Source organism: Polypterus senegalus, chromosome 4 (genome assembly GCF_016835505.1).
Source record: "Polypterus senegalus isolate Bchr_013 chromosome 4, ASM1683550v1, whole genome shotgun sequence".
Taxonomy (NCBI): Eukaryota; Metazoa; Chordata; class Cladistia; order Polypteriformes; family Polypteridae; genus Polypterus; species Polypterus senegalus.
Genome location: NC_053157.1, coordinates 51,575,178 through 51,598,313, shown reverse-complemented (window position 1 = coordinate 51,598,313; position 23,136 = coordinate 51,575,178). Strand labels below are relative to the sequence as shown.

Genomic DNA, 23,136 nt, shown 5'->3' with positions numbered 1-23,136 from the left:
GTCATGAAGTGGCTTAGTATCATGGACTTTACAGTTTACAGTGTCCACTTCAGAGGTTTTACAAGACATGTTTTCTTGCATTATTTTCAAAGAAGACACTTTTTCATTTTCTGATTGTTGGTTGTTTAAATTTTAATATATAGTTGTTTGTAATGTATCTTAGTTACTTCACTGTATTTTATTTAGTAAGTGTCCCATCCCAAGGTAAACTAAAAGTTAATTAATGCCGCTTCACTGGGTTCAATTCTTAACACATTATCATTTTAGCAATGTACCAGGTTATAGTGTTCCTTGTTCAATTTACAATTAGTTCTATGAGAATCCTTTCCTATTCAAGCCAAATTGGTATTGTAAATAAAATACCTCCTAACAAACTCAATATTGAATTGGATCAGAAATCAAACTGATTCGGGACCTTGTGAATCAGAATTGAACAGATTCATGAAAACAGTATCAATACGCAGCCCTAATCACCAGTGTACTTCTTCAATATTCTGCTTAGCAGAAACCTGTTTGCATATTTGCATTGTTTAGCACATCAGCTGATGCGTCTTGTATCAATATGCATCTTGCATCCATGGAGCAGCTGAAATACAAAGGTTTCAAATGCAATGGACCTAAACAAATGAAAGAATTTCATAATTGGTAATTTCCATTAGTATATTTCCCAAATAAATCTAAATCAATGGTGCCACTAAGCCTACAGCTGGTTATTTTTTCCTTTGTTGGAAGAAGAACTAAAAGAGCCAGACGATTCATTTCCAAACTGCAACAATTTACCTATCGGTCCGAAGGCCATTTTCAATAGTTCAAAGGAATGCTAATGCTGCTTTTTCAACTGTGGACCAGGGAAAGGGCAGTGAAGCAAAATGAACAATGTGTTGTTATCTATCTGCATGCATTTGTGCAAGACCTACATCCAGTACCTACAGTAATTTCAAGTATCCAGAATTCCCAAAGGCATGATAGAATCAAAAATGTCATAACTGGAACTGTCCTGAATTAATTACTTGACCTTCTGAAAGCTATTTTGATTTCTTACATGAATGTGGACCAACCCATCTGCATGATGCACCAAAGCCAATGTGATCCCTAAAATGAAGCCAGAAATACTTATATTAGAGAGAAAGTATTCAAAAAGAAATATTGATTAACTATTGTTTGATTGATTTCTTTTAATAGTATTAACTGACTACAACTGCTGATTTTATGGTTAATTTAAATCAGTATTGGGATACAAATTTCTAATAAAGACTTGTTTATTTAACTAGACAGGCTAGGCTAGGCAGTACTTCAGCTGCATGTCAGAAAAGTATTTAAAAAAAAAAAAAATACCGGTGATTAGAAAAAGTGAAGAGAGCCAACTACCTTGGATTGGGAGTATATCCAAGGAATAAGGTAACAAAGCCGGCCTTAAAAGGTACGTTAAAGCTGTATGCTCTAAGAAATATTTTCTAAACGAGAATGGCACTTGCAAGGACAAGTTACAGCACCCAGTATATCTTTTTTTTTATTCCATACAAATAGATCACTTTTTACAAAAAATAGGATTGAAAACAAGTCGCCCCCCCACCCCTGAGAGAGACAGCGAGCAAGGCCAACGGAGTAAAACTTAAGGCTTGTAAACATACCTAAATTGATGAGTTTAATAGGGCAATAGATATTCTAAAATATTATTGATTAGATCCTGCCAGGTTTTGAAAAAATTCTGTACAGATCCTCTAACTGAATATTTGATTTTTTCCAATTTCAAATAGTATAAAACATCGGATTCCCACTGACTTAAAAGGGGAGAGTTACGATTCTTCCAGTTTAGCAAAATAAGTCTGTGTGCCAAAAGTGTAGTGAACACAGTTTGTTTGTCCTTCTCCACTTTAAACCCACCTGGAAGAACACCAAAAACAGCTGTTAATGGGTTAGGAGGGATTGTGACACCAAGGCTGTCTGAAATGCACTTAAAAATTTTGGTCCAAAATGATGTTAATTTAGTGCAGGCCCAAAACATGTGACCCAGTGAGGCTGGGACTTGAGTGCAGCCAGGGCTGTGGAGTCGGAGTCGAGGAGTCGGAGACAATATTGGGTACCTGGAGTCGGAGTCGGCAAAAAGTTAACCGACTCCGACTCCTACTAAATTTAAATGGGAATTAAAAAAGTTGAAATGTCCCAATTCACAAACAGTCATAATGAACTACTTCTCTGCTGTACCCAATGCATGCAGTGCATAATGTTACCACAAAACGAACATGTCAAGTAACCATGAAGCATGCTTTTCATTGACTGTATGTGTCACTATATGGGATGTAATGCACAGGTAAGGTGCGGCACCGCTTTCCATTGTGTCGTGTTCCACTGTTACAGGGAACTGTGAACCTAGCCTAAAGCCCCCCATACATTTACAGATGCACTGCCGATTTTTCGGCCGTTCAACGAATCATCACGCGTCAAACGCCTGAAAAATCACCTGGTGTGTTCTCAGCTCAGTCGGCTCCCCTTCGCTATGCACTAGTGAAGGGGCGGAAGCGAGAACACAGATCTCTACCTGTCCCCAGCAGAGGCTCGTTCTGCTGATCAGCTGGCCGGTGAGTGACACAATGCACTAAACTTCCGTCTGGCTGACAGAGGAGACAGCCACTGCAGCAGACAGAGGCATCACATTACTTTTGATGGGGCGGTGGTGAGATTTTCGCAAGCTGGATCTGCCCGTCCATGTGGACACCCGCAATCTGCGGCCGCCAATCAATTGCCGCGATTGTACACGCACATCAATCGGTGGCAAAATCGGCCACGGATCGCTGCGTATTTGGGGGCCTTAACTCTCGCTGATAATTAGGTAAATGTTTTTTGCAGGACTAGAGACACTTGTATAAGTGAAGGGAATAAACAAACTTTAAACCTGACTATAGGATTCAAACATGATTCATGATTTCCTTTAACTATAACTGTATTCCAAGTTTAATATAGGTTTTCCAGATATTGTTTTTAGTTCATATAGTTAAGCTTTTTTTTTGTTTTAAAAGTTAAAACTACCAAAGAATGTGGTTTGTATTTTTGAACCAATACATTTCCTGTTCCTGATTTTTATGCCTGCTATTACTATCCAGACACTTGTTTAAAAAAAATAAATAAATAAACAAAACCTTGTTTTCATTGTGTTTGTCTTTAATCTGGCATTATAGTAAAGTGTTGGCTTCCTAGCCAGTAGTTCTGTGGTGAAATGACATGTATGTTGCCTTCCTTTCCTTCAATGGATGTAGAAAATACATTAGCATAGTATATACATACAGAGGAGTCGGAGCATTTATCTACCGACTTCACAGCCCTGATGGCAGCATTCACAGGTTGGATCTTGCCCTGGAAACATTTTGGACAGTTTTAGGCAAGACATATGTGCTCGATATATAATTTTGAGTTGAATAATTGTATGCTTTGCGCATATGGAGCTCGAGTGAAGTCTCTGCACTGCTATTTTCCACTCCTTTTCTGATATATTGATTAAAAGATCTTTTTCCCATTGTCCTCTTGGATCTTTAAAAGGGAGGGGCTGCAAAATAATTTTATATATTGCAGAGATAGTGTCTAAGTCCTTGAAATTGAGCAATATTTTTCCTGCATGGACGAGGGCGCAAGATGAGGAAAATCGGGCAGGATCTGTTTAACAAAGTTCCTAATTTGAAGATAGTGAAAGAAATGTGTGGCTGGAAAGTTAAATTTGGAATGTAATTGTTCATAGGATGCAAAGATGTTGTCTATATAAAGATCTCTAAGCAATTTAATCCTAAATCTTTTCCAGATATTAAAAACTGCATATGTTTGCGAGGGTTGAAAGAGATGGTTCTCTTGCAACACCCAGTATATCTGCAGCATTTGCAAGTAACTAATAACTAGCCGTCAAAGGAAATAACACAGATGGTACTGTATGTATAAGAAACATAAGAGAACATGTTGCTAGTTAATAAAGATGATGGCAAATGCTCCTGACGGCTAATAAACCACCAACACAATTTGTGACAGTAATACAGCAATGTTCTTTTCATGTCATTATTATGCTATCTGGTATACCATGGACCTGGTAGGACAGATTCTCTGGGCATGTTAATGTCATAGTTAATATTAGCAAGTATCAAAATTATCAAAGACTTGGCACCTGCTTATTTCACCAGTGTTTCAGAATATTTTTAAAATAAAAAAGTCAATAAAAGAACCATACAAAATTTAAGAGTTCAGATCTGTTGGTCAGTGTATGATTCAATATTTTTTAGGTAATGTTTTACACTCAAAAATACGGATATGAAATACTCCAAAATGACTATTATGAACATTAATATTGGCACACACCTCTAAATTATTTTTTATATGATTTTCGATATGGTTTCCATGAACATGTGATAATCAGGTTGCCTTCTCTCCAGTAGTTTTTCAAAATATGTTCAATAAAGTTGAAAAAATTATATTTCCCCCTCTGAACCATTAAATGTAGGTGAATGCATAGTATCATATTTATTAATTACTGGTGCACCTTTGTTAACAAGAAATCAAATGCTCAGCTGACCATGCAGATGATGATAGACCACAGCAACAGTAGCTGACAATTATTTAAACTGTCCCGATTTCCTTCCACTATTCAGTGTAACAATGCTTAGACCCAAGGATTATCCTCTACCAATTCCACACCATGTAGTCTGGTCTTGATGATATGGATTTTTCTTATACCGCAACACCGGTTTAAATTGCCTAAACAACGTTCGGAACGTGGCGCAGCGGGAAACTTTTTAAGGGGGACCTTTTTCACTGCTACACCGCTAAACACGTGCAATGGAGTACATGCGTTACTGGAGTTGTTGCGCGGAGGCTCATTTTCACTCCTACACAGCTAAACAGGCATGTAACATGTTGACTTTATTCTCATAATTTGTTATTAAAGTAGAACATCGTAAACTAAACTAATCTTAAAATGAATATTTAATTTACTAGATTTTCTTAAACCCCTTCATAAGTTATGTAGCACATTAAACTCTGTGTTAAGTGATCCCGGAGCCATGTTAATTGATACATGCTTCTTAAACTGACTTCCTCCTGCACTAACAGGAGGTGTAGGCAGCACACGGAATACATTAATTTCATGATATTCCTGCTCCCTGAACATTTAGAATGCTAAGATTCTTGATATAATTTTCATGATGAAATGCATTAAAACATGTATTAATCATGTGGGGGCACGGTGGTGTGGAGGATGCACTGCTGCCTTGCAGCAATGGGGTCCCGGGTGTTCCCTGCTTTGAGTTTGCATGTTTATCTGGTGGGTTTACTTGGCATGCTTCAGTTTGCTTTCAAAGTCATGTAGGATGTGGGGTTTTGTTATGCTGTATTGACCCTGCTAGTGTATGTATTGCTCGCATTCACCCTGCGATGTGCTGGCGCCCTGTTCAGGATTTCCTCCTGCCTTGCACACAATGCTTGCTGGGATGGGTGCAACCCTGAATGGATGGCATAATTAAAAATGTATAACTTTTTTTTTTTTTTTTAAGTTTTGAACACTAAGTTTATAGCTAGTTTTAATTTCACAAAGGCGTTTATCGTGTGGTGATTGGTTATGTGGAGACAGAAAAAGGAAGGATAGGAACTGGGGATTTGGTACGTCAGACAGAGACAATGCATACAATAAAGAAAGCCCGCTCAGATGAACATCCATTGAATTCTGTGTTCGTGTCTCTGAACACCAGATCATGAACCCAACATTTACACAATATTTAAGTTAAACCTGTGCGATTCCCATTAATATATCCAATTTTTTGGAGTTTCGTCACACCTGCCATTAAACTGTCTACACTGAGCATACACTTGGGGACCCCTTACTGCGAGGGAGCAGCTCTACCGCCACAAGTGTGCAATAAACAGCAACCACATGCACCCTTGGAACAAAATATACACTCTACTGTGACAGATTAATGAAATTAAACCTCCTTGGTCATGAGCTCAGACCCCCATGACCCTGTAGTTAGGATATAGCGGGTTGGATAATGGATGGATGGATGGTCATGAGCTGAGCCAGCTACAAAGGGACCCAATCTACATCTTCAAAATTCTCAAACGTATTAATAAACTTGATGCTGCATACTTATTCCAGCTAAATAGTGAATAACAAACTCAATGACACTACTGGACATTAAGGGGGAAGTGTATTTAAGACTGAGGGCAGCATGCACTTTATTATTTAAAAAAAAGAAGAAAAAAAAAAAAAAGATGACTAGTGAGATTCCTAAACACAGTCTGACAACTTAAAAGAAAAAATATCTAAAGTCCGGAAATCTTGCCAGCATAAGTGGTCTTGTCTCACTAATCAAATTTACATTCTTACATGAAGTATTCAGAGTGTAAAACCACTGAAAATACACAGCTATTACTGCAGCATGAGAAAAGAATTAAATTCACCATATCAAAGAAGACTAACTATACAACCGCACAGCTTTTGAATCTAAAGGATAAAAATTTGCAGTTGGGATGTTGCAGTCAAGTACTTTTTGGGCAGACACTGATCACCGATATCGCGTTATTGGAGGATTTCGGTACTAATTGTTTTTTGCAATCTCTTTAAAACCTTTACACTAAGCTCTTGCATAACCAGTTTGTTATTAACAAAATGAAATTCTGTTTGCAGTTTATTGTTCACTGACTATTGAAAACTACAACAAAAGTGTTTTAAAATAATTCTTTAACTAATAAAATAAGACAAAATATTTATCCCTAATACATATCTCTCTATTATAAAAAAAATCCTGGAGAGAAACACTAGGGAGACGAGATCTTCACGTGAAGATCACGGAAGACACTTGAAAGACCCGCGAGATGAAAGAGATTGGCTACGGAGCGTCTCGTGGGAACCTTAAACATGAGACTTTGTGCCAAGAGATTGACCCAGGAACGGCGCGCGGGGACGTAGAACAGGAGATTTTTGCAAGACACTCCCTACTTACAACCAATATCAAATAAGACCACAAATAGCAAAACACTCAGTCGTGCAAAGGCTTTGAGCACACACAGATCTAGGGCTTTCAGGGAATATAAAACGTATAAGGACAATAGTACGTTATAAATGAAACGTAGATGACTAAGAGATGAAGCAGGTTAGAGATTATGAAAGCAGTGGAATTCGAAAGGCTCAAAAAAAAAGTCGCAATACACATGTGGAGAAAGTTAAAGAATATGAAATTAGGAAAATTAGAAAGTATAAAAAAAAAAGAAAGTAAAGATCACAGTAGCGCAAACAAATGGAAATTATTACTGGAAAAAGGGAAAATAGTCACCACAGACCAGGTGTCATTAAAAAAAAGCATGACAAAGCTAGGTCAGAAATAAAAGACAGAGTAGAAAACAAAGTAAAACGTCACAAAGAGGTTAAAAAACAAGGGGGCCAAATACAAACAAAGCAGGTTAGAGATAATGAAAACTGGAATTCAAAAGACTCAAAAAAAAAAAAAAAAAAAAAAAAAAAGTAGCCACGAAACACATGCAGAGCAAGATACAGAATATGAAAGCAGAAAAAAACGACAGTGTCAAAACAAAGAAAGTAAACATCGCATTAGCGCAAACAAAGAGAAATTATTACTCGGAGAAATAACGAAAAGGCAAATAGACATCTAATATATAGACATGGGTGATATGTCAGAAATATGAAAATATTGTAAGGCCTTGAAGTTTAAGTAAGAGAATTTCAAAAATGGAGCTTACCTCACATGCATTTATTGATTACTTTGCAAAAAAAAAATTACAAACTGCTAATGATGTGGATTGTTTTGTCTGTGCTGAAATTTCAGACAAAGAAACCTATCCTGAATTATGGGAAAAAGTCATTAAACACAAGTCTCATGGACCTCATTTAAAAGATTCGGCATATTGGGACTCAAGATTCCAAATATTGTTTTTACAGAAGTTCTGAAATAAAAGTGAAACTAATGAAATAGCAACAATTCAAAGAAAAAGAAAAATCTTAAAAGTGTGTATCCGGAAAACCAAAAAAGCGAGTTAGCGAGCAGGGGGTGAAGCCCCCTAGTGGCTTTAAAAGAAAATGCTTCTCATAAATTACCAGCTGTCATTTACTTAATAAATTCAACCCTTTTTCTTTTGTCCTTTAATTTAAAATGGGCACCATTTGAATATGGACAGACAGCTTGCTTTAAGTGTAGCAGCGCACATTTTCAACTGGAAAAAATAAAATATACTGTAAAAATGATTTTGAAATTGCTGCTTAGTTAGCAATAGTCTTGCTATCTTAACAGGAAAATGTCTTTTACTTACAGACCTATTAAGCATGTTGGTCTTGTGTCTTTTTGATAAACAATTTATGAACATTTCATACACTTGTGGCTTTTTTAAAGATCTGTACTGTGTTTATGATTTGTTGCTGTATGTTATGGTAAAAAAGTACTGTGTTATTAAAATAGTAATCCAAAATTACACCTCCAGAATTATGAAAGTCTAACTGATATACTGAAGAGTAAACATGCCTGTATTAATACAGTAAATGTATACTTTTAACAGAAAAAAAGCTGTCGTGCAATTAAAGATTAAAACTTAAGTACAGGTATGTAGATAGAAATAGTGAAAACTTTTTTTAAATAAAATTGAAAAACTGAAACTTTAATACAATTTTTTTAAATAAGTCTTGTTTTCATTACAGAAAAAAATTAAATATGACAGATTGTAATTATGAGAAGCATATCATTTTCTTTCATATGTATTATGGATAAATGTTTTGTACATATTTTATTTGTATGTATTTTAAGGAAATTTTATTTATTTTAGTATGTTATGGTCACTGAACAATAAGCCTACATAATTTCATTTTGTTAATAAAAAAGTAAAAGTTAACATCTGTTGTCTACAGTTTAATTATAAAAATACACTTTAGTATAGGACATAAGGCTTCTATGCATCTGGTTATGTAGGAGCTTAGGGCAGAAAGTATTTAAAAGGAAAAAAATCAACACTGTAATCAGCCCATCAAGTAACATGAAATCGGTGATCAGTATCGCCCTTAAAAACCAGACTGGAGCATATCTAATAAATATACATTTATATATTTTCTCACATTAATTCCAATAGTTGATATTAGCAGTTAATTACTGTTTAAATGTAGAGACACTTAAAGGAATGTAACCATTTTTAATCATTATAAACTATACTTATGTTATACTATAATACTATTATACTGTATTTATACATTTTGTTGTTTTTTCCCAGTGCACCAGCTACACTTTCCTCATACTTGAGGTGTAGTTACAAATATGGTTATTTTGATTAGGCAGTACTTATTTCTTACCAAAAATTATATTTTGTATGGCACATACAAACAAAAGGTTTACAAGTAAAACAAATTTTGCTGTTAAGCTAACTTACCTGTTGTTTACTAATTCAAATTTGTTTTTTCTAATCTTATTTTTCTATGCGACCTGCTCTATTACGCATAAGCTTGCTCACCACCCAAACTCAAACTGTGTTTGTTTTAAGTAAAAGACAACATGAAAAGTCCTGAATTCATTAAAGTAGCTTTTCTTGCTGTTTGTTTTATTGCACATGATGACTCCTCTGACTCCTTGTTCTCAGTTTATTACTTCACTTTCTTTAACGTGGAGACTAATATTCCTATCTCCCCACACTCTCTCTCTGAAAAAATCTGCCTGACTATTCTGTTTGCAGGACGTTTGCAGCCAAAAAAAGAAAAATACATACAACAGCTCAACTACTGTAATACCCTGTATAAATGATCAATACAACTAAGTTTCAGTAAAGCATAAAAATGCATATGCTGAAAAAAAAGTATGTTTTTGTGATCAGCCAATTTACTGATCATAAATTGAGTCTTTTTAGTAAAAAATCAGCCCATTCAGATCAGAAGCCAATCAATCAGAGCATCTCTAATCTGCAGGGAGGTGTCAGGACAGCAGCACAGAATTTGGGTCTACTTTCACAACACTTCAGAAGACTGGATTAAAATCCTGACTCAGTAATTGTACATGTGGAATATTAATTTTACACATTTCACCAACTACTGTAGCTTACTGTCACATCACGTGGACATATAAAGTTAAGTACTCTATGGGGACATTTTAACCTTTTCAACTGACACATTTCAGGTAAATGGCCAAAGACTGAAAAACTTGTCAAGACAAACAACAGTGAAATGTATTCTGGGGAAAGTTCAAATCAATGCAGGATCTGAGAATGTTTTGTATAGCCAGTCAGTTTGCAGACTTGTGCAGCTTTAGGTTGCCATGGGAATCAATTTTCAGCTTGTGTAAGAACTTTGTGTTTTAAGAAACTGTAAAAGTGTTAGCCGCTTTGCTAGCTGATAGTAAGCCAGATGTGCTTAACTTGGGCAAGAAGGGGAGAGAGAAAGTGGCTGACTTTTTATTAGAATGTTTTTTCTAAAGTATGTGGCAGTGTAGTTCTTAATTTAGGTTTAGGATAATTGGTGCTCAGTTGCAAAATGTATTTGGATAATTTGCTGCCTTTCTGACAGTTTGAAAGTGGTCAAAAGCATTTATATGTTGCTTCCTACCTGCTTAGCTGCTGGACACCTGCAAAGCAGCACTCTCTGCCAAGAAACCTGTCTTCATTTTATATTAAGGGTCTATAACCTAAGGAACTACCATCTGAAGAATGATATATGGGACTGCATAACTGTGCATATAATTCTTTTTATTGCATATATTTGCTGGTATTAGTTATGCAAATAAATACCATATATTTTTTATGCAAAAGCTTAAATTCAATGTCTCTGTTCAGTTCTTGATAACTAGCACAGCCAAGTGCAGATTGATCATTCCATGTCTAGCTAGATTCCTTTAAGGGTACAAAGGATGCTTTGTAAAGTCCCCAATTGGTGGTAAACTGGGTTGAGGTAAAGGAATGAAAATAAAGACAGACCCAGCTGGAGGGCAGCCAGCCATTAGACACCCCTAGTACTGAATATACATGGTATAAATAGGACAGTGAGACAGAAAACAGGTTAACAATTACTGATACATAGCTGCTATATTTCAAATTACTCCCCTTTTATGAAAAGGACCTAGGAGGTATATAACTATATTGGAACCTTTTGTATTAGTTGCACATTACAAGTGATAGGGTAACATGATAAAGCAACTATCAAACCAGTGCAAGTGCATAACTTTGACATGTAATAAGTCTGACACATCATCCATGGTTGGTACCTTCCTTACGCCGGATGCTCTATACAGTACAGTGTTAGGTTTCAGCTCCCTATAACCATAATACCAAATTAAATAATTCAGGAAACGCCTTACTAAACCAACACCACACTTTCTCTATTTGAATCATTACTAATTTTGTTTTAATGAAAAGCAGGGACCCACAAACGATGAAAAACTAAATGTGTTAAAAAGCTAACAGGTTTAACTCGTTAATATTTGAGAAACTGAAGTACATGGATCATATGGCAGACAGCTGCAATAGTAACAATATTTACCTGTGGCGTCGTTTTTAACTCACTCTAGGTTTACTAAAAAAAAGCCTCCAAACAAGGAGGCTGCCAGACAGTTCCAGAGTCCCAGTTTTAAATACTGGCCCATGAGCTGTCAGCGTAGGTTTTAACATTTCTCTTTTATCCCTAAATCTTAAAAGTATGCTTGTTGTCAACCCCAAATAGGAGTGAACGTCACCAGAGATACACCTGCTCTCGGTCCACGGCTGATCCTGAGTCTGCGCCCACTCCTCTCAGGTGTACTATGTACGTCCGCTAAAGGGTAGATCAATGGAGCCATTAAGATGATACGTTACGTTCATGGATATTCCTAAAACACGATTTTAAAAATAGGTATCTAACCTATATATTAGTATAAAAACTCATGAGACTATATACTCAAAGTGCATTTCCGGTGTCAGTTTGGACTGAGCGTTTGACTACTCAAAACAACCCAATTCCATTTATTATGCTGTAGTCGTTCAAATGTAAAGGCTGAATGCAAGAGAAAAATGACATCAGTAAAAATCTGAGAGGACAGTAAGCACTTGCTAAGAGCAGCAAGGGCCATGGGAGATTTAGTATCGCTTGATGGTGTATCTGGCGATCCACTTACGTACCAAGTACACGGTGCCAAATACGTCTGGAAGTGCAAGCAGCAGAGCAGACAGCTACGAAATTGAACACTAGCCTCTCGACTAACGTTATTAAATATTTATAGCAGATAAAGACATTGACGCCTCTTGATAAATAATTCTGCACCTGTCACTTATGGGAAACAACCTACATGCAATTAAGAAGTAAATCTTACTTTTTATAATTATTTTATTCGGTCTTTAACCTATGAAATAACGAAGTAATCTTTAAGTACGCCTCTCACACTCCCCCGCCCCCAATCACCCCCATCGGCACGACGAGTCAAAAACCGCGAAGCACACATACCTAATATTCGTAATCAAGTTCCGTGCACGACCAGCATAGGCCTTAAGGTGCCTGTCTAGCCATTACGTCGAGATCTTACTTTTTGTGCTGCCTAAATGCATGATTAGTGTTACTTTTTCCTAACTCACAGTTTCACCACTTATAACACAAATTTCAAGCCTTTGCAACACTTAATTTCACTTACAGAATTGCATGCCTAAAGCTAAATGACGCTCCAGGATGCAACAAGACTATTAGTCAGTACAATGGCACAGGCGACCCCGGCTCGGCACTGGAGCTTCGCGGTGCCCAATGCAAAGACGACAGACAAAGCCAAACAATCCGGTCTTGTCGAAGCATAGGATTTCCCAGTTTTAACGAAACAAAATGGAAGTAGATACAAGACTTACCTGAAAAAGAAATTTAGAGTGCCTACGTGCCCGACGTGAACAACATATTACGGAGCTTGTTTTTCAAAGCATACGTTCGAGAACGTAAAAATTGAGCTTCAGATGAATCAGGAAAACAGCAGAAAAATTGGCACTTTTTCTTTCTTTCTTTCCTTTTTTCTTTTTTGGCAAAGCGCTTGCTTAGCGTACACTGGATATTTAAAATGTCACCAGCAGCAGCCGTTGTTTAGGACATCCTGCGTCATTTCCGGCTCGGCCAATCGGCGGAGAACGACGTTGTCCGGAATGTTACATTCGGGATTCCCGAAGTGCCACGCGCGCTCGGGTCAGCAGAGGCAATCCCGTTAATTTCGCGTCCAGGAATGGTGAAGACTTGCCGTTTGTTAAGGTCACTTTAAATATAATTCTCCGCCCAATCTGAATGAAACAATAATAATAATATTCTGCTTTGTATTTTATGAAGAACTGCAGTATCTAAATACAACAGCCAATTACGTGTTTTCAGCGGGTGCGGGTGCGGGTGATACATACTGTATGTATTCCAGCAACAACAGGTGCAATATATGTATATGAGCCGAGTGCTGCTGTATCACAGGGTTCAAATTAGTTCAGTTTTCGTCTTCCAGCCAACATAGCTGCATGTGTTCACAACGCAAACATATATCTGGATCATGCACATTCTAGTTAGAAGTCAAATCGTGCTTTGAGAACATGGCTACCTATAAAACAGTAATGTACATTTTTAAAATTACAATTTGATCGTATTTACTTACATTAAACTGTTTATTCTAATTCATTTGTTTTTCAATCATGATTTACATTATCTAGTATTTGCTCTGAGTTAGGCTAAATTTTTCTGTGAACCACAAAATTAAGGGAAGTGCACAGAGACCAAAAGAATTAATAAGTAATAAAGGTAAACAGTATATTTGGTTTATATTAAACAAGACTAGTGGAAAATAAGCCCAAGTGACATCTAATTTCTTGATTTTAAAAGGCGTTATTATTATTATTATTTTTTTTTACAAAAACTCCTTAATTTAATGACATTATATTTCCAATACGCCGGTCTAATATTATGAGTTTGACTAAAGAAGAATATAATATATATGGTCGGATCTACCAACAGCGTGACTTGAGTGAACATCTTGTGGTTCTGCTCGCAAAGGAGCCTTAGCAAATGGCAAAGAAAAACGGCCAATAATAGGAAAAGCCCAAGTTTTCATAGATATCGCAGACACCCACAATAATCCGGTATGAAGCACACACGTTTATCCCACTTTGATCCTCTCGATTATAAACCTATCCAGTCAGGCATAAATAAAAAGCATTTTAAAGAAAAATATGAGTCCTGGTTGTGGGGCATGATCAGAGTAGGTGTCCCATAGATCATATATTGTACATTTGATTTTTACAGTGTCGCAAAAAAATAGGGAACCTATATATGGATGGTCATTCAAAAGAGAGCTAAGTGGTGCAGCTAAGATAACCATAACAAATTGATAGAAACAAATGACCATGTCGTACATAAAACTATACCAGAGTACTATTTAAGTACTATTTACTTACGTAAATAGAATAACGATTTCAATAGGTACATATAGAAATATCAAAGTTGAAACTAATGAGAATGACTATACAGATAGTCAAGAGAGGGCTGTTATCACCGTTTCCAGGAGCATCAGCATCAACTTGCAGTCCAATTCTGCGGAGTCGCCGACGTAGACAGAAACAACCATCAACGTGGCAGACAACGAGGCCACTTAAGGAGGTTAGACGCATATAATAAAACCAAACTCAACCGAAAGACACCTTCCCATCGCTTACTTTATACGGCACCAGAACGCTCGTTTACAATCACCTTTTTACCTCAAAGTGGCATAAGTCTTTTAAAAATGTTTATTTAATGTTCGTTAACTACGATATTTAAACAAAAGTTGAATTCCAGCAGACGTGATGTAGCAATCATCTATCTGTTTGATACATACATTACAGTACAAAAACAAAAGGTGAAATTGACCTGATATAAAATTTTGGAGTATTTTCTTCTTTAATTCCTGAACCTGATTTATTGTCTGCAAATGTGATTTTCACAGTTTGTAAGTATATGCATGTGCCTGGTGGTGGTGTATTCAGTAAAGGTAGTAAGGTTGAAGCCTTAATTCCCTCTTGATTAGCAACACAGGGTGAGGTACATGAGGAGGAGTTAAGGCATAAGATGCATTCTGAGAGTCACCTTCAAAGACAGGGAAGTATAAAAGTGGACTGGAGGAGAGCAAGGTGCCTGGAAATGACAGAGTCCGAGAAGCCAGCTTTATGGGAATGCACTCAAGAGGGGGAACACTGGTCAAACGAGATTCAGACACACAAAGGATACTGAGGAAAGGAGCACAAGGAGCGCTAAAGGTACACATATGGCAAGAGATATCAATTTTTTTTTACATTTACTCTATTTCCTGTCTTTGACAGGTAGCATATACAGTATTACATATCTATGTGGAGACCTTTAAAACTTGACAAAGTTATTTTGGTGAAAACTGGATTAGTGAGCTTGTTGGGCTGAATGGCCTGTTTTAGTCAAAATTATTCTAATCATCTCATACAGCTGATATCAAAAGCAATTTATTAATCACAAATTAACAAATTTGTTTTTCATAACCAAAAATAAATACCATTTATTGTGGTTTATTGTGGTAATACTATGTGTTGTGGTGCTTCCAGTATGGCATTGAATCCAGACTTCAATGGCAACTTTTGTTGTATGACTTCTCCATGACTCAAGTGGAAGCAATGGAAAAACTGTGCAGAAAGTTTGTGCAGAAATAGTTGGGTGTTTCCTCAACTTTCAGCTTGGTCAACCTGTACAGCAAGACCTGTAAGATCATGTTTCATCAGTGGTGGAAGAATTCAAAGCCACCAAGGCAAAAGAACTTAGCACACTGTTTTTCTGTCAGAGGATGAGACAGTCAGACAAGGTAATTAAGGTAAGGTATGCCACTTGGTAATTATAACACTAAGAAATGGAGCATGGCCAGTGCCAAAGGCAAGAGAGAACAGGTGAGGCAGAGGGTCAGAGAGGCAGCTGAAGAAGACATAAGAGCATAAGGGCAGTTGAGCCTGCATGCCACGGGCAGTGGATGCAGTGGGATTGGGCACTCAAACAATCATTATCTTGGAAGGAACTATGGGGGATTGACTAGAGCAAGTTGGCCTTTCTTCTTTGTGCTGTAGCTGATCTCTTGCCAGCCCCAAGAATCCTAAAGATATAGGGTAAAAAAGAAGACCCATCCTGCAGGCAGTGTGGAACAACTTTTTGTGAACCTGAATCATATTATGAGTGCATGCCCTAAAGCACTGGGAAAAAGCCAGCACAGGTGAAGGCATGACAAATTTCTTACAGAGATCGCTAAATGGACATCTTCAGCGGGTCAAAGCCAACAAACAACAAGCACCTGAGATTATCCATTTTTGAAGGTGAGGACATAAGTTTCCAAAGGAAAGAACAGCTGGAAACAACCCACCCTCCATATTCCATTAAGCTTCAGACCGGGAAATGCAGGTTGACTTCAAGAAGGATCTTTTTTTTTTATTCAGGAAGATGTGGCAGTAACGTCACTCTTACCAGACAAGGTTCTTCTATCCAGGAGCACAAAAACTATTGTGGCAGTCTTACTAACAGTACCCTGGGAGTATAAGTTAGCCATCTCCCGTCAATTCAAGGAGGCCAAGTGCCAGTGTTTGATTAATGAAGCTATACTCAAGGGATGGCATGTAATCCTGTTCTAGTCCTATATACAAATTACTGCCCACTTTTATTTATTTGCCCACTTTTATTTATTTATTTTATTTTTTTAACATTTCATTTTGCAAGTAATTTGGATGTAATTTCAGGGACATAATAATATCGACAAACCTTTGAACAAAATACATGTTCATAATTACTAATAATTTTAGATTATCATAAAAGGAACTACACCTTGTCTATATATATATATATATATATACAGTCGTGTGAAAAACTATTTGCCCCCTTCCTGATTTTTTATTCTTTTGCATGTTTGTCACACAAAATGTTTCTGATCATCAAACACATTTAACCATTAGTCAAATATAACACAAGTAAACACAAAATGCAGTTTTTAAATGATGGTTTTTATTATTTAGGGAGAAAAAAAAATCCAAACCTACATGACCCTGTGTGAAAAAGTAATTGCCCCCTGAACCTAATAACTTGTTGGGCCACCCTTAGCAGCAATAACTGCAATCAAGCGTTTGCGATAACTTGCAATGAGTCTTCGACAGCGCTCTGGAGGAATTTTGGCCCACTCATCTTTGCAGAATTGTTGTAACAGCTTTATTTGAGGGTTTTCTAGCATGAACCGCCTTTTTAAGGTCATGCCATAGCATCTCAATTGGATTCAGGTCAGGACTTTGACTAGGCCACTCCAAAGTCTTCATTTTGTTTTTCTTCAGCCATTCAGAGGTGCATTTGCTGGTGTGTTTTGGGTCATTGTCCTGTTGCAGCACCCAAGATCGCTTCAGCTTGAGTTGACGAACAGATGGCCAGACATTCTCCTTCAGGATTTTTTGGTACACAGTAGAATTCATGGTTCCATCTATCACAGCAAGCCTTCCAGGTCCTGAAGCAGCAAAACAACCCCAGACCATCACACTACCACCACCATATTTTACTGTTAGTATGATGTTCTTTTTCTGAAATGCTGTGTTCCTTTTACGCCAGATGTAACGGGACATTTGCCTTCCAAAAAGTTTAACTTTTGTCTCATCAGTCCACAAGGTATTTTCCCAAAAGTCTTGGCAATCATTGAGATGTTTCTTAGCAAAATTGAGATGAGCCCTAATGTTCTTTTTGCTTAACAGTGGTTTGCGTCTTGGAAATCTGCCGTTTTTGCCCAGTCTCTTTCTTATGGTGGAGTCGTGAACACTGACCTTAATTGAGGCAAGTGAGGCCTGCAGTTCTTTAGACGTTGTCCTGGGGTCTTTTGTGACCTCTCGGATGAGTCGTCTCTGCGCTCTTGGGGTAATTTTGGTTGGACGGCCACTCCTGGGAAGGTTCACCACTGTTCCATGTTTTTGCCATTTGTGGATAATGGCTCTCACTGTGGTTCGCTGGAGTCCCAAAGCTTTAGAAATGGCTTTATAACCTTTACCAGACTGATAGATCTCAATTACTTCTGTTCTCATTTGTTCCTGAATTTCTTTGGATCTTGGCATGATGTCTAGCTTTTGAGGTGCTTTTGGTCCACTTCTCTGTGTCAGGCAGCTCCTATTTAAGTGATCTCTTGATTGAAACAGGTGTGGCAGTAATCAGGCCTGGGGGTGGCTACGGAAATTGAACTCAGGTGTGATACACCACAGTTAGGTTATTTTTTAGCAAGGGGCAATTACTTTTCACACAGGGCCATGTAGGTTTGGATTTTTTTTCTCCCTAAATAATAAAAACCATAATTTAAAAACTGCATTTTGTGTTTACTTGTGTTATATTTGACTAATGGTTAAATGTGTTTGATGATCAGAAACATTTTGTGTGACAAACATGCAAAAGAATAAGAAATCAGGAAGGGGGCAAATAGTTTTTCACACCACTGTATATATATATATATATATATATATATATATATATATATATATATATATATATACTAGACATTTAGCCCGTTACAAAAACGGGCGCTAAAACAGTAGTGCATAAACATCAGTAGGAACAATCTATATTAAATGGCAAGGGACCTTGTATGTGGCTGTAATATGTGTCACTGTATTGTGTGCCTTTTGTTTTCTCTCGCAGTAATACTGGTTTGTATTTCCGTAAAATGCCTGTAATTTTCTCTGACAGTAATACAGTGGAACCTCGGTTCACGACCATAATTCGTTCCAAAACTCTGGTCGAAACTCGATTTGGTCATGAACCAAAGTAATATAGGATAGGATTGTATGTAAATATAATTAATCCGTTCCAGACCGTACGAACTGTATGTTAATATATATATTTTTAAGTTTTTAAGCACAAATATAGTTAATTATTCCATAGAATACACAGCGTAATAGTAAACTAAATATAAAAACATTGAATAACACTGAGAAAACCTTTAACAACAGAGAAAACTAGCACTACATGAGTTCGTGCTATAGCGCTGTGTCTCTCTTGCGTGCCTGTGTGTGTGTCTCTCTTGTACTCCTGTGTCTCCCTCTCTCGCTCCTGTGTGTGTGTGTGTCTCACGTGCCTGTGTGTGTATGTGTCTGTCTTGTGCGCCTGTGTGTGTGTCTCTCTCACACTCTTGTGTGTCTCTCTCGTGCACCTGTGTGTGTGTGTGTGTGTGTCTGTGTGTGTCTCGCGCGCCTGTGTGTGTGTGTCTCTCTCTCTCTCTCTCTGCACAGGGAATGCACAGGGAGAAATTGAACATGTGCGGCCCCATGTATGTGCACTTCACCAGAAGACACACACACGGACACCTGGACGCACACACGGGTTTTATTAAAGAGGATAATATACATACTAGGGGGTTAACCCCTGCTCATTTTGCTCGCCAACCCCGTGGCCTGTGCTACATGCCAGTTACTTCACGTCTCTGCCACTCGTGTTGTGAAGGCCGGGGATCTGAACACACCCCAAGGAGACACGGTTGCTCCTCCGAAACCCCCTTTTAAACGGTGAAACAATGGGAAACAAATACAGTTTTTTCGATCAGGTGCTGGCTTGCTGCTGCTACTGCTGCTGCCGTGCCATGTGATCTGCATCTCACGCGGTGTTTTCAACATTTAAAAGGCTGTACAGCAGCTGTCTTTGTCATCTACTCTTTGTCTTTTATTTCTGGCCCCAGGTGTGGTTAAATCTCTTGGTACAAATTCTCGTCTTGCGGGACATGAGTTTTTGATATTTTTTATTTTATAATTTAAAAATAGAATAAGAATCTGAAAATCTAAGAACAACATATTAAAGTTTGATAAATTCTGAAAAGAATGATACCTAACATATACTGTATATATAGGTTTTAAAATAAGCCAGATTTAAAACATGACATAAAATCGTTGCACAAAATCATTGCACTTTTATGCTAAGGATTTTATATACATATATATATATATATATATATATATATATATATATATATATATATATATATATATATATACAGTGGTGTGAAAAACTATTTGCCCCTTCCTGATTTCTTATTCTTTTGCCTGTTTGTCACACAAAATGTTTCTGATCATCAAACACATTTAACCATTAGTCAAATATAACACAAGTAAACACAAAATGCAGTTTTTAAATGATGGTTTTATTATTTAGGGAGAAAAAAAATCCAAACCTACATGGCCTTGTGTGAAAAAGTAATTGCCCCCTTGTTAAAAAATAACCTAACTGTGGTGTATCACACCTGAGTTCAATTTCGTAGCCACCCCAGGCCTGATTACTGCCACACCTGTTTCAATCAAGAAATCACTTAAATAGGAGCTGCCTGACACAGAGAAGTAGACCAAAAGCACCTCAAAAGCTAGACATCATGCCAAGATCCAAAGAAATTCAGGAACAAATGAGAACAGAAGTAATTGAGATCTATCAGTCTGGTAAAGGTTATAAAGCCATTTCTAAAGCTTTGGGACTCCAGCGAACCACAGTGAGAGCCATTATCCACAAATAGCAAAAACATGGAACAGTGGTGAACCTTCCCAGGAGTGGCCGGCCGACCAAAATTACCCCAAGAGCGCAGAGACGACTCATCCGAGAGGTCACAAAAGACCCCAGGACAACGTCCAAAGAACTGCAGGCCTCACTTGCCTCAATTAAGATCAGTGTTCACGACTCCACCATAAGAAAGAGACTGGGCAAAAACGGCCTGCATGGCAGATTTCCAAGACGCAAACCACTGTTAAGCAAAAGAACCCTGTTAAGCAAAAGAACATTAGGGCTCGTCTCAGTTTTGCTAAGAAACATCTCAATGATTGCCAAGACTTTTGGGAAAATACCTTGTGGACTGATGAGACAGAAGTTGAACTTTTTGGAAGGCAAATGTCCCGTTACATCTGGCGTAAAAGGAACAGCATTTCAGAAAAAGAACATCATACCAGCAGTAAAATATGGTGGTGGTAATGTGATGGTCTGGGGTTGTTTTGCTGCTTCAGGACCTGGAAGGCTTGCTGTGATAGATGGAACCATGAATTCTACTGTCTACCAAAAATCCTGAAGGAGAATGTCCGGCCATCTGTTCGTCAACTCAAGCTGAAGCGATCTTGGGTGCTGCAACAGGACGATGACCCAAAACACACCAGCAAATCCACCTCTGAATGGCTGAAGAAAAACAAAATGAAGACTTTGGAGTGGCCTAGTCAAAGTCCTGACCTGAATCTAATTGAGATGCTATGGCATGACCTTAAAAAGGCAGTTCATGCTAGAAAACCCTCAAATAAAGCTGAATTACAACAATTCTGCAAAGATGAGTGGGCCAAAATTCCTCCAGAGCGCTGTAAAAGACTCATTGCAAGTTATCGCAAACGCTCGATTGCAGTTATTGCTGCTAAGGGTGGCCCAACCAGTTATTAGGTTCAGGGGGCAATTACTTTTCACACAGGGCCATGTAGGTTTGGATTTTTTCTCCCTAAATAATAAAAACCATCATTTAAAAACTGTATTTTGTGTTTACTTGTGTTATATTTGACTAATGGTTAAATGTGTTTGATGATCAGAAACATTTTGTGTGACAAACATGCAAAAGAATAAGAAATCAGGAAGGGGGCAAATAGTTTTTCACACCACTGTATATATATACAGTATATATTGTGGACTTGACCCGGACACAGACAGGCGGACATGTTGTTCTTCACCACCACACATTTTATTTACAATATTTACAAGAATAAATGGTCACTCAGACCCAATTCAATGTGCACAAAACACCCCAAACGCACAGTCCTGGCCTCACAAATGCCTTTCTTCGGGCCGCCTCCACACCTCTCTCGTGTCTTGTTCTTCTTCCACCCAACTCTAGCCTCGAATGAATTTTATACGCTCCCAGATGAGCCCCAGGTGGTTCCCGGCAGCTCTCCGGGTGCCCTTCTAAATCTTCCCCCCAGCACTTCCTGGTGTGGCGGAAGTGCTGAGGTTACAAGTCCCCAAGGCATTGGGGCGCCTCCTGGCGGTGACCACGGGCCCCTACAGGGTGGGGCTTCCATGCCCTGAAGCCGTGGCCCCCAAAGCAACCAGGTCCTCCAAGGCGTCCCGGCCGGGTTGTCGCCCCTGGCATCCGCGACAATATATATATATATATATATATATATATATATATATATATATATATTGTGAGACTTGCCCGGACACCACCAGTCGGAGACCACATCTTTATAAAAATCACACGTTCATTCATTCACAAAATAAACACAGTCCCAAACACCACACAATGCACAAAGCAATAATCACCCAAAATGAACTTTCTTTCTCTCAGTCCTTGGCCGCCAATCTCCTCCTGGGAGCTTCGTCCTGCTCCCTCTCCCGACTCTAGCTCTCCGATTGCTGGGAGGCGGCGCCTTTTATTCCTGCCCGGATGTGCTCCAGGTGGCTGATGACGATCTTCCGGCAGCACTTCCTGGTGTGGCGGAAGTGCTGCCCTTTGCCCCGGAAGCACTCCAGGCGTCCCTGGTAGGTTCCTCCGCCATCTTGACAAGTGTGGCGGAAGTAATGTTCCCTCAGGTTCTAGGAGGCTTAAGATGCCCCCTGGCGGTGGCCACGGGTCCCAACGAGTTGGAAAGTCTCTCCTCCTCTCCCGTGGTCCTCTCCTGCTCCAGGATGGTTGTGTCCTCCTGACCCGGAAGCTTTTACTGCCACCTTCCGGACCTTCTAGGCGTCCCGGCCGGGTAAGAACCCCAGCCGTCTGTGACAATATATATATACAGTGGTGTGAAAAACTATTTGCCCCCTTCCTGATTTCTTATTCTTTTGCATGTTTGTCACACAAAATGTTTCTGATCATCAAACACATTTAACCATTAGTCAAATATAACACAAGTAAACACAAAATGCAGTCTTTAAATGATGGTTTTATTATTTAGGGAGAAAAATCCAAACCTACATGGCCCTGTGTGAAAAACTAATTGCCCCCTGAACCTAATAACTGGTTGGGCCACCCTTAGCAGCAATAACTGCAATCAAGCGTTTGTGATAACTTGCAATGAGTCTTTTACAGCGCTCTGGAGGAATTTTGGCCCACTCATCTTTGCAGAATTGTTGTAATTCAGCTTTATTTGAGGGTTTTCTAGCATGAACCGCCTTTTTAAGGTCATGCCATAGCATCTCAATTGGATTCAGGTCAG

General features: G+C 38.3%; 1 protein-coding gene across 3 annotated transcripts in view; it reads right to left on the bottom strand.

Annotated features, from left to right (window-relative positions):
• c4h18orf25 (chromosome 4 C18orf25 homolog) overlaps positions 1–13,286 on the bottom strand; it is an 87,723-nt gene extending 74,437 nt beyond the window's left edge. The window contains exon 1 of one of the 3 annotated variants that reach the window (XM_039750616.1): positions 12,811–13,286. The gene's annotated coding sequence lies outside the window, so the exon portion shown is untranslated. The remainder of the gene's footprint in view (positions 1–12,810) is intronic. The other 2 variants (XM_039750615.1, XM_039750619.1) reach the window with 2 other exon arrangements.
• Between the last annotated feature and the right edge of the window lie 9,850 nt (positions 13,287–23,136).